Raw genomic sequence first — 10,518 nt, 5'->3', positions numbered from 1 at the left:
CCCCAATTGCCCCTCAGGAACAGGGGGAAGTAGAGAACCCCTCAGGGGCAGTCAGGGCCAGCAGCCGCCGTTCACACCCACTGAGGGCGCTGAGCGATCGGGACCAGCACCGGGCACCAACAGCAGGTGCAAGCGGTGGTTCTGGCGCTGGCTGCTGGTGCGAGCAGAGCTGTCATCGGCAGCGGGTGTGAGAGGTGGCTGCTGGCCCCGATCACCCCTCAAGAGCAGGGGGAGGTGGAGAAGCCCTGAGGGGTGATCGGGGCCGGCAGCTGCCGCTCGCATCCACTGATGGCGCCGAGCAATTGGGGCCCATGCTGGGTGTTGGCAGCGGGTGTGAGCACTGGGCGGGACCATGGCACTCGGGAGCAAAGAATTTTCAGTAACTAGGCTCACCCCGATGACAGCGACAGGCGCCCTGCCTTGGTCTGGCACCCCCGCTCACCTGCTTCACCATCCTGCCATGGCTGATGCCTGCAATGTTCCGCATGTGCTCCCTGGTGGTCAGCGCATGTCATAGTGACCGGTTGTTCAGTTGTTCCGCCATTCGGTCTATTTGCTTATTAGGATTTTATATATGTAGATTGAGATGATAATCTTATTCTGCTTATTCCTGCATCTATGCTTCATTAATTGATTAATGTGTGCTGGGTGTTTACTGGGCCAGGCATTGACATGTCAGTGGAATTCCATAATTGCATCCTGCACCTTGCTTCCTGATCTCTAGACCTGAAATCTGAAATGTTCACAGGGAGCAAGATGGATATTAGTGTCTACCCTATGGTGTCTGACGTACAATGGACTCCATTCCAAGCAAGTTTGGTCCTGAGTCCTGGAAATTCAGCATCTAAGGAGAAAATCATGTGATTGAAAAGGGAGAACTTGAACCTTGGGAAAGTGCTGTACCTGTAACCCACCCCCCCCTCCTCATGCGTAGCACCAATAGGCTCCTACCTTCTCTTCACAGGTCCTCACTCACAGACAGATTACGAAGAGCAAGGTAACCCTTGTCAGGTTTCAATATTGCTTTTTCTCATGGCAGGAACTACCTACAGCTTTTACTTTTTACTTTAGCCCTTTATTAGATCACAGTGGTGGATTTCCAAACCGGTTTTGTACCTGCCTTATCCCTAGAGGGAAGTCACGCCCCCTTGTATTGTGAGGTGACATGGAGTTTCTGCTTCATGTTAAGACCTCCTCTCTCAGTTGGGAGGGCCTGGGCCCAGATCCAAGGAGACAGAAAGGAGTAGAGCCAGAGTTCTCAAAGACAAGCACAGGACTAGGAACCCTGTACAAAGATCTAATTCTCCTGATTTAGTGAAATGGTTTTCACAGATTTCTCATATCATATTCACCTCCCCTCAGGGTTCCTCTTAGATAGTCTGTGAGGAAAGAGGTTATCTCATTCATTGCTGGAGACAATGTAAAATTCCTGAGGAGGGGACTTGATATTATCTAGTAAAATCACATACATATTATTGGAATCAGAAATCACTCTTCTGACAATCTATCCCAAAGAAACAATGCAAAAGGCAAAAGGGCATAAGTGCAAAACTATTCCTTGCAGAACAATTCATAACAATAGGAGACTAGAAACACCACAAATGTCTACCAATAAGGGACTAGTTGAATAATTTAAAATATGTCTACATCCTAGAGTACTATGCAGCTTTAAAATGAGGACTCCCTCTCTAAACTGCTACATAGTAATCTCCAAGATACATTGTTCAGTGAAAAATAAGGTGAAGAAAAGTATGTAGAGCTGCTCCTGTCCAATACAGTAGCCACTCACCTACTTTACATTTAATAAATCAAATTTAAATAAAATTGTAAACTCAGTTTCTCACTAGTGCTCACCAGAATTTATATCAGACAGTGCAGATACAGAACGGTTTCACTTCCACAGAAATTTCTATTGGACTGCATTGGTGTAGAATATGCTACCTTTTACTTCTGAACAGAACTTAAAAAACTAATACACATGCTATGTTTGATTACATTTTCAGAAACTGGAAGGATAAACAAAAACTGATAAAAAGTGATTACCTATAAGGGGACAGAGGAACAGCCCATGATGGAAGCCAATGATGTATGTATTCTCTTAAAAATACAGAATAGAACTTCTGGTTCCAGTCCTGTATGTAAGAAGATAGAAGTTGACAATCCATTCTAACAAGTTAAAAAGGTGAGCAAAATATTGCTTTGTGTTTTGGTCTTTACAAGGATAAATTGTCCAGATTTTTTAAAAAATCTACTGCAGAGACATGGGATAGCTGGCTGTGTGATCTCAGAAGTTTGAAAGAACCCCTCTGTGCTTCAGTTTCCTCTTCTGTAGTATGAGGAAACCAATCATTTCTACCTTATGGGTTGTGGTTTTGAGAATTAATTCAGTTTGTACATGAAAACACTTAGAACTCTTCTAGGCACACAGTAATAGCTCAAAAATTTCTAGCTGTTTTTTAAAAAATAGAATGTGATATTTTTATAATTTTATAGTTTGCATATGTGTTTAAAAGATTAAGTCTTGCAACTGATTGATAGATCTCAGAGGGAAGGTGGTGGGGGTGGGAGGTTGGGAAGAGATTAACCAAAGAATTTATATGCATATATGCATAGCCCATGGACACAGACAATAGTGTGGTGAAGGCCTGGGGTGGGGTGGGAACTGAGTAGAGGGGGCAATAGGGGGAAAATGGGGAACATCTGTATACTCTCAGCAATATAGATGAAAAAGAGTCTTACAACTGAAAATTATGCATCAACTGATGCATGTTTTAAATCACTAGTTTTCAGGATAACCACTCTTAGGTACCCAAGTGATTATCATGAGAACATCTCTAAAGCACTTGGACCAACTGATCTCAGGAAACTCCACCACCATTTCTGCATATGGCTGAACAGAAAGGTGAGGGCTCACCCAGGATCCTGCCTGCTCCTCACATGCCCTCTATGCACAGCCACTGCAGGTGCCCCACCTGCAGCACACCCTGTCCAGGGCCACCCCTGTCCTCTGCACACTGCTGCAGCACTGGGCCAATCCACCTTCGTCCCTCACCTGGAGGCTGCATGGTTCCCCTAATGGTTATCTCCACAGCTATCTTGTCTTGAACAGTCCATTCTCCACACAGCAGCCAGTCACCTTCTGAGAACATGAATCGGAGCATGTCACTCCCACACTCCACCCTCCACCCTCAGAAAAAACTCGTTGCAAGGCCCAAATGATGTGTCTTCTGTCTGCCCTTTGACCTCCTCCATCTGCACTTTGCCAGGCTCCAGCCACCGGAGCTTGGTATCTTCTCCTGGAACACCTGGTGCCATGCACATCGCAGGGCCAGTGACCCAAAGACATGCCAGGCCTGCTTTCCTCTTGTCATGAAGGACTCAGCTCCAATGTCACTTCCTGAGAAAGACCTTCACTGACAGCCCATCTATAGTAATCCCTGTCCCCATCATTCTCTACCCTATTTATGTTTGCTTTCTTCAAAGCACTCATCCCCATATGAAATTGCCATGCTTACTGAGGTGTTTACCTGCTTACTGCCTGCTTTCCCAAACTAGAATGGAACTCCAGGGCTCCTGCCTATGTTGCTCTCTGTGCTGTGTTCCCCGTGCCTCCTTCAGTGCTTCATATATAAATCTGTGACTTAATATTACATAAATAAACAAGTTGCTACCTATTTGTTGACAGGAGCAGACACAGATATTTAAATTTGAGTTGCAGAAGTTGACAAGGAAATTAGACATCAAAGGATTGAAAATTTTAAGAAGTGTTCGTTGCAAATTCAGAGCAGTGCCTTTTAAACCTGGATGAATACCAAAAACAATTGGAGTTATTACTCAAAATGTATACACCTTCTCCCCACCACCCTGGTTCTGATTCAGCAGACCTAGAGTAGACCAAGGAATCTGGAATTTTAACACGCACTCACTGATGATTTTAATGAAGTGGTCTGAGGACCACACTTGGAAAAATCCTGACCTGACATTTGTGTAGCATTAATTTAATGTCTACCATGCAGAGTTCTATAGTATCTGAAGTATCTCTGTTAATATAATTACTCAAAGGTGCACTAGTCCTTCCCTCTCTCCAACAACCACAGCTTGCTTTCCTACCTGGATTAGACCTAACTCCACAATGTTCCTAGGTGGTTGGCAGCATTGAGTATTGTTTTCCTGTTGAATAGAAGACACTGGAGGAAAGGGTAGTGACTTACCTGAAGGGTCCCAATGATGGGAATCCTCACTCTCACTCCAGGAGTCTGTCTAGCACATTTGGCATCACATTTGGTCCTTCTCCATCAGAGTCCACACCTTTCTCTGACTTTCTACTAGAAGGGAGAGTCAGGGGATAAGACAGAACATGGAACAGAGAGGAATGTGAGAGGACAGGAAAGTGCATGAAATGCAGGGAAAGGGGTGAAGATGTACTTGCCTGTTCCCACTCAGTTCACTGGAGGCTGTGCAATGACGTCTTGCCTCTTCCCCAGCTGATCACAGCCCTCACAGCAGTGACACTGAAGTTCACACATTGTGGAAATGTGGGCTCATCCCTGCTTGCTGTCACAAGTCCCAGTGTTCTCTCTGGTAGTCATGCTATGATGCTAATGCCAGAGGCATCACACTGACAGGGGAAAAAGTTAAAGTGGGAATGGAGAAATAAAATTTAGCAAGGGCATATTATGTGCCACAAATTATAGGTTGTTATTTTCAGACTTTTTCTCTTCAAGTTCTCAAAGTGATGTTCTGAGGTGGGCATATTTACCTCCTTTCTATAGAATTGGAGATAACCTCAGAGAGCAAAGTACATGTTCAAAGGAGGTGTCAAATGGACACAGCAGCCAACTTGAAGGCACTTTCATTGGCCAAATCTGAGACAATTTTTATAATAATTATTTTTTATTATTTTTTTAAATCCTCACTCTCTACCTGAGGACATGCTGAGAGAAAGAAAGACAGAGAGAGAGAGAGAGAGAGAGAGAGAGAGAGAGAGAGAGAGAGAGAGAGAGAGAATCAGTTGCCTGTTGTATGTTCCTGACTGGGGATCAAACCTACAACCCAGGTATCTGCCCTGACTGGGAACTGAACCAGCAACCTTTCAGTGTACAGAATAATGCTCAACCAACTGAGCCACTGCAGCCTGGCAACAATTTGAGCATCAAAATAAATAATTATAGTGTCAGATGGTAACCCTTAGATCTAAATTGGAATCTATGAATTATAATGATATCCTATATAATAAAGAGTTAATATGCAAATTGACTGTCATATCCTCACACAAGATGGCCATCCCCAGGTCAAAGATGGCCGCCACAAGATGGCTGGCAGGGGAGGGCAGTTGGGGGTGATCAGGCCTGCAGGGGAGGGCAGTTAGGGGCGACCAGGCTGGCAAGGGGGGGTAGCTAGGAGTGACCAGGCCAGCAGGGAAGGGCAGTTAGGGGTGACCAGGCCAGCAGAGGAGGGCAGTTGGGGGTAACCAGGCCAGCAGAGGAGGGCAGTTGGGAGTGATCAGGCTGGCAGGCAGAAACGGTTAGGGGCAATTAGGCAGGCAGGCAGGTGAGCGGTTGGGAGCCAGCAGTCCTGGATTGTGAGAGGGATCAGGCCTAAAACGGCAGTTGGACATCTCCCAAGGGGTCCCAGCCTGAGAGGGTGCAGGCTGGACTGAGGGACACCCTCTCCCCACTGTACAAATTTCATGCACCAGGCCTCTAGTATAAAAATAAATAAATAAATAAATAAATAAATAAATAAATAAATAAATAAGAAAAGAAAGCTCTACCTCCAGTCAAATTTCAATTAATAAACCTGGAAAGAATGAGAGAATTATAAGAGTAATATTTGACAACAGAGTAACAGGTGATTCAGGTTAGAATTATAAAATGATGTTCAATCTGTGCCATCCCACACTGCAGTCAAGAGCCACCATGGTAACCATGCTGGCCAAGTGAAGCTGTAGAAAAAAACCACTACTATTATTTAGTTCCTATTATGTGTTATGAAGTGAATAGGACTGACATGATCACAGTAATTCAACTCAAGTATTCCTCACAATAATGACTCCTAGCAGCTTCAGCAATCTACACACATACAAACATACTTACTCATACATGCTGTCTCTTTTCATCTGTCTCACCATCCAAAAATCTAGGAATTCATTGAGGTGGATTTGCTGGGAGACAAAAAAGAAAAACCCCACAATTCAACTGGTTCAATTCTAACCATACATATAAAGTTGAAAGTTACCATAAGTATTTTCTTTTAGTGATTGATTTTTCTAGCGATGACCTGTAGAATTTTCTTGGTGACATTTTTCTCTCTAGTATCAGTACATTGCCAATAATGCCTAGAAGCTGATATAGAAACACAGTCAAATTTATATTGTGCATGAAGTAGCTTTTCCATCCTAGAATAGCCTGTGCTTTTGACCAAAAAGTTCATGCTATTATTAAACATTTGGCTGCTGACAGGTCAGTAAAAATATAATAATTGGGAATTCTCTTTACAAATAATGCCTTTTACAATAGTATCAAAAAGTATGAAATGCTTATGGATAATCTGTCTACAGATATGCAAAGCCTATTAATTAAACACTACATGACATTGCTCAGAAAAATTGAAGAAAATCTAGGTAAATGGAGAGAAAACTATCTTTGTGGTTCGGAAGACTCTATATTATAAAGGTATCACTTTACCCCAAATTGATCTATATATAGTTTATGCAATCCCAATAAAAATCTAGCAAATATATTTTTTAAAGAATCAACAGGCTAATTCTAAAGTTCATGTAGAAATTCAGAGGCCTTAAAAGAGCAAATAATTTTTTTTAAAAAAAGAATGCAGAAGACCTAGACTATGAAAAATAACTTAGAAAAATAAAGTTAGAGGATGAATATTCCCAGATTTGAAGACTCATAATAAACCTACCATAATCAAGGTAGTGTGGTATTATAAATTAAAATAAAAATTTTGCCCTGACCGGTGTGGCTCAGTGGATGGAGCATAGGCCTACGGACTGGGGGGTCCTGGGTTCGATTCCGGTCAAGGGCATGTGCGTTGGTTGTGGGCACATCCCCAGTGGGGGGTGTGCAGGAGGCAGCTGATGGATGTTTCTCTCTCATTGATGTTTCTAGCTCTCTATCCCTCTCCCTTCCTCTCTGTGAAAAATCAATAAAATATATTTTTAAAAAATAAAATTAAATTAAAATTTGATACCATTACAACTTCACAAGAATTGCTAAGATTAAAAAGACTGTCCATACCAAGCACTGTCAAGGTCACGGAGATGAAACTCATATACACTGCTGTTGGCAATGAAAAATGGTACAACCAGTTTGGCAGTTTCTTAACAATGGTAGTCTCACATCTACCATCTGATTCAATCATTGCACTCCTAAGAATTTACCCTCGAGAAACAGAGCATGCAAAAACTTATACACCAATGTTCATTGGAGCTTTCTTTAAAAAAACAAATTTAGAAAAAATTATATCCATATATTCATCATAGTATAAAAAGAATGAACTATTAATACATGCAAAAAATGGATACTCTAAATAGGCTGAATGAAAGTAGCCAGGCCAAACCTAACAAAACAAAAAAGTTTAATGCTACCTAAATAAAACTATAGGACACAAAAACTAATCTATGGTGAGAGAAGATCAATGGTTGCCTAGGTACACAGCAGAGTGAGGGGGAGGGAGGCCAGGTCATAAAGAACTGAAACTGGTATGTACTGGAAAAGTAAACATAACTATATTTAAGAGTATCTGGTTATTTTAAAAGATAATGGCTAGGTATCAGTATAATAAGACATGCTAAAGTAATTATTACTTAAAATAAAAATTTCTTATAACTGACATTTTAAAATAACATTTAGAAAAATTCCTGACTTGCTAAATGTTTTAATTATAGAATAGATAAAAATGTGTGGGCCAGGGAAGAAACTATATAACAATCTCAAATTTCTAGGAAGACTTTCTAACCAAATGTATATTTCAACACCCATCTAAAAGAAACATGGAAATTACTGAATCATATTACTAGTGAGAACCATTTGGTCTGTTTATTACAAATGCATGTGAAAGATCACATTTCTTCCTCAGGATGGACAATTTATTACTTTCAGACAAAAGTGGACATGTTTAAGGTGGGCCTCCGGGCTACTACAAACCTTGTAGCTACTGATGGAATGACATTCCACCAGCTAAACCGCTTTTCTGCCCCACCCCCATAAGATCAAAGCAGCTTCTCTACTTTGGGGCTGGTGTGTGACCCCCACAGGAGCGATCCCACTACCTGCTTTTATCAGGTCCATGAACTCACCGGAGCCAGGTGTCCTGTCCCACTGCGGATGTGAAGTGTCGGGGTCTCCTGAGGACCGCTGTCCTGGAACCTGGAGCAGAAGCCTCAGCAGCCACCTGGACACAGATCTTCAGAACCTGCCTGCGTCAGACACCTGACAGGAGCTGGGCCGCCGGCATGAGGGGCTGCGTGGGGAGAGACAGATCCAGCATCACTATGCTTTCGTGGTGTGACTAAGTGCCCCCACCAGGCGAGGCACTGGGCTAGTGACACTGACACTAACACGAGTGGGTAGTGGTCCTAACAACCAGATGTGATGACGGGCTGCTCACAGAGCCCTTTCTCCTTCCCTAACAACAAAGTTGGAAAGGAGTAAGGAGTGGCCTGGATTCATACAGGCATCCTGATCCCGCAATAACCACAGGGCCGAGGGCTTACTCATGTGTCATCACTGCACGTTCACAGCCACCCTGTGGGTTAAACATTATTATCCCGGGTTCACAAAGGGGGCGCTGGGGCTCAGAGAGAGTCCTTACCAGTCTTACCTCAGGAGCCCCTGCCTTTGGAAAGTAGCTGCAGGACACCACACTCACTGGAGCCTGGTGGGACCACGCTGGCTTTACCTATGAGACCACCGAGGGACCGAACCTTAAAGCGGGAAAGAGGAAACTTAGGTCTGGATCTCCTTTGTCTTCCGACATCCCAGGACGATTCAACCCCCACGGCCAACACCCACAACCTCTGAGTCTCCAATGTCTGAAGGCGGGGCCTGCTTTTAGGCCAGGCCAGGTCTCTTATAAAAAGTCGTCACAGTCGCCATGTCGACGTCAGGTTTCTATGGCAACCAGGATGCGAAGCCTCATTCTTCATATCAGAAATGCCTTCGCACATCCTTCCACCCCCTGGCCCTTAGCTGGAAGCAAAACACCTTTCCTCTTCAGGCCGCTATGGGAGAAAGCACACTAATTAGAGGCACTAGACTGGGAGCCAGACAATTGGCGGAACTCTGCCCGATTTGTTGAAACATGAGCCTGTTGTCAGGAATTGTTTTTTATTTACAGTGAGACTGTGGCCCTGGCCGCTGTGGCTCAGTTGGTTGAGCATCTTCCCATGCACTAAGTTGCAGGTTGATTCCTGGTCAGGGCACCTGTCCCGATTGCGGGCTCATCCCCGGTAGGGGGCATGCGAGGGGCAGCAAATCAATGCTTCCCTATCATCCATGTTTCTCTCTCTCTCTCTCTCTCTCTCTCTCTCTCTCTCTCTCTCTCTCTCTCTCTCTCTCTCTCCCTCCCTCCCTTCCTTTCCTTTCCTTGTCAAAAATCAATTATGTGCCAGAACCGGTTTGGCTCAGTGGATAGAGCGTCAGCCTGCGGACTCAGGGGTCCCGGGTTCGATTCCGGTCAGGGGCATGTACCTTGGTTGCGGCACATCCCCAGTGGGGGGCGTGCAGGAGGCAGCTGATCGATGTTTCTCTCTCATCGATGTTTCTGGCTCTCTATCCCTCTCCCTTCCTCTCTGTAAAAAATCAATAAAATATAGAAAAAAATCAATTATGTGTGTGTGTGTGTGTGTGTGTGTGTGTGTGTGTGTGTATATATATATATATATATATATATATATATATATATATATATATATATTAAGTGATACAGTAGGGGAGTATTATTAGTAAACAGAGACCCAGGGAGGAGCCTGTGGTTCTTAGAGATAAGCTAGCCTCAGAGAGTGAACGTGCAAATCAAGGTCTAACTGTGCAGCTTTGATTGGACAGGGAAGGTTTCAGCCCACTGGTCAAAATACAATTCCAGGAACTCCTTTATAAGGGCTGGCTCAGCAGGCAGGAACCCAGTGCAGGAGGCTTGGCAGCCTAGCCTGAGGCTTTTCCCTGATATGCAATGTGCTTCAGAGGCCTCTGTAAACAATTGCTGCTAGACTCTATGAATTTGTGCCCTGTTAACCACAAGGAGTCCTTTTAGTAGGTATATTTTTCTTGGGGTTCAACAAAAATCATAAGCCATCATAAGCAGCCATCTGTGGCAGAGAACTAATAACTGTGTATAATCATGTGACTTAATGGTATAGAAACATACACATATAATTTCATTTAAGCAATTTGGGAATTATTTCAAGGAAACAGGACTAGAATATTCTAGTTACTTAGTAGGCAGAAACTTAGTCACTTGAACATTTGGTTTGTCATGGGAAATTTCGATCATCCCTGATAA

General features: G+C 43.5%; 2 long non-coding RNA genes across 2 annotated transcripts; both read right to left on the bottom strand.

Annotated features, from left to right (window-relative positions):
• Nucleotides 1-293: 293 nt before the first annotated feature.
• Nucleotides 294-4,323, bottom strand: LOC118653722. Its single transcript, XR_004966875.1, has 3 exons — nucleotides 4,212-4,323; nucleotides 2,044-2,132; nucleotides 294-844 (listed from the first exon to the last, which is right to left on the bottom strand). It is a non-coding gene; the product is annotated as an uncharacterized LOC118653722 (long non-coding RNA).
• A 52-nt stretch (nucleotides 4,324-4,375) lies between these two features.
• Nucleotides 4,376-9,076, bottom strand: LOC118653721. The gene is made up of 4 exons (XR_004966874.1): nucleotides 8,839-9,076; nucleotides 8,315-8,478; nucleotides 6,096-6,163; nucleotides 4,376-4,618 (listed from the first exon to the last, which is right to left on the bottom strand). It is a non-coding gene; the product is annotated as an uncharacterized LOC118653721 (long non-coding RNA).
• Nucleotides 9,077-10,518: the final 1,442 nt, after the last annotated feature.

Source organism: Myotis myotis, unplaced genomic scaffold (assembly GCF_014108235.1).
Source record: "Myotis myotis isolate mMyoMyo1 unplaced genomic scaffold, mMyoMyo1.p scaffold_m19_p_4, whole genome shotgun sequence".
Taxonomy (NCBI): domain Eukaryota; kingdom Metazoa; phylum Chordata; class Mammalia; order Chiroptera; family Vespertilionidae; genus Myotis; species Myotis myotis.
The sequence above is the reverse complement of the archived record's forward strand: the minus strand, read 5'-3'. Positions and strand labels throughout refer to the sequence as shown.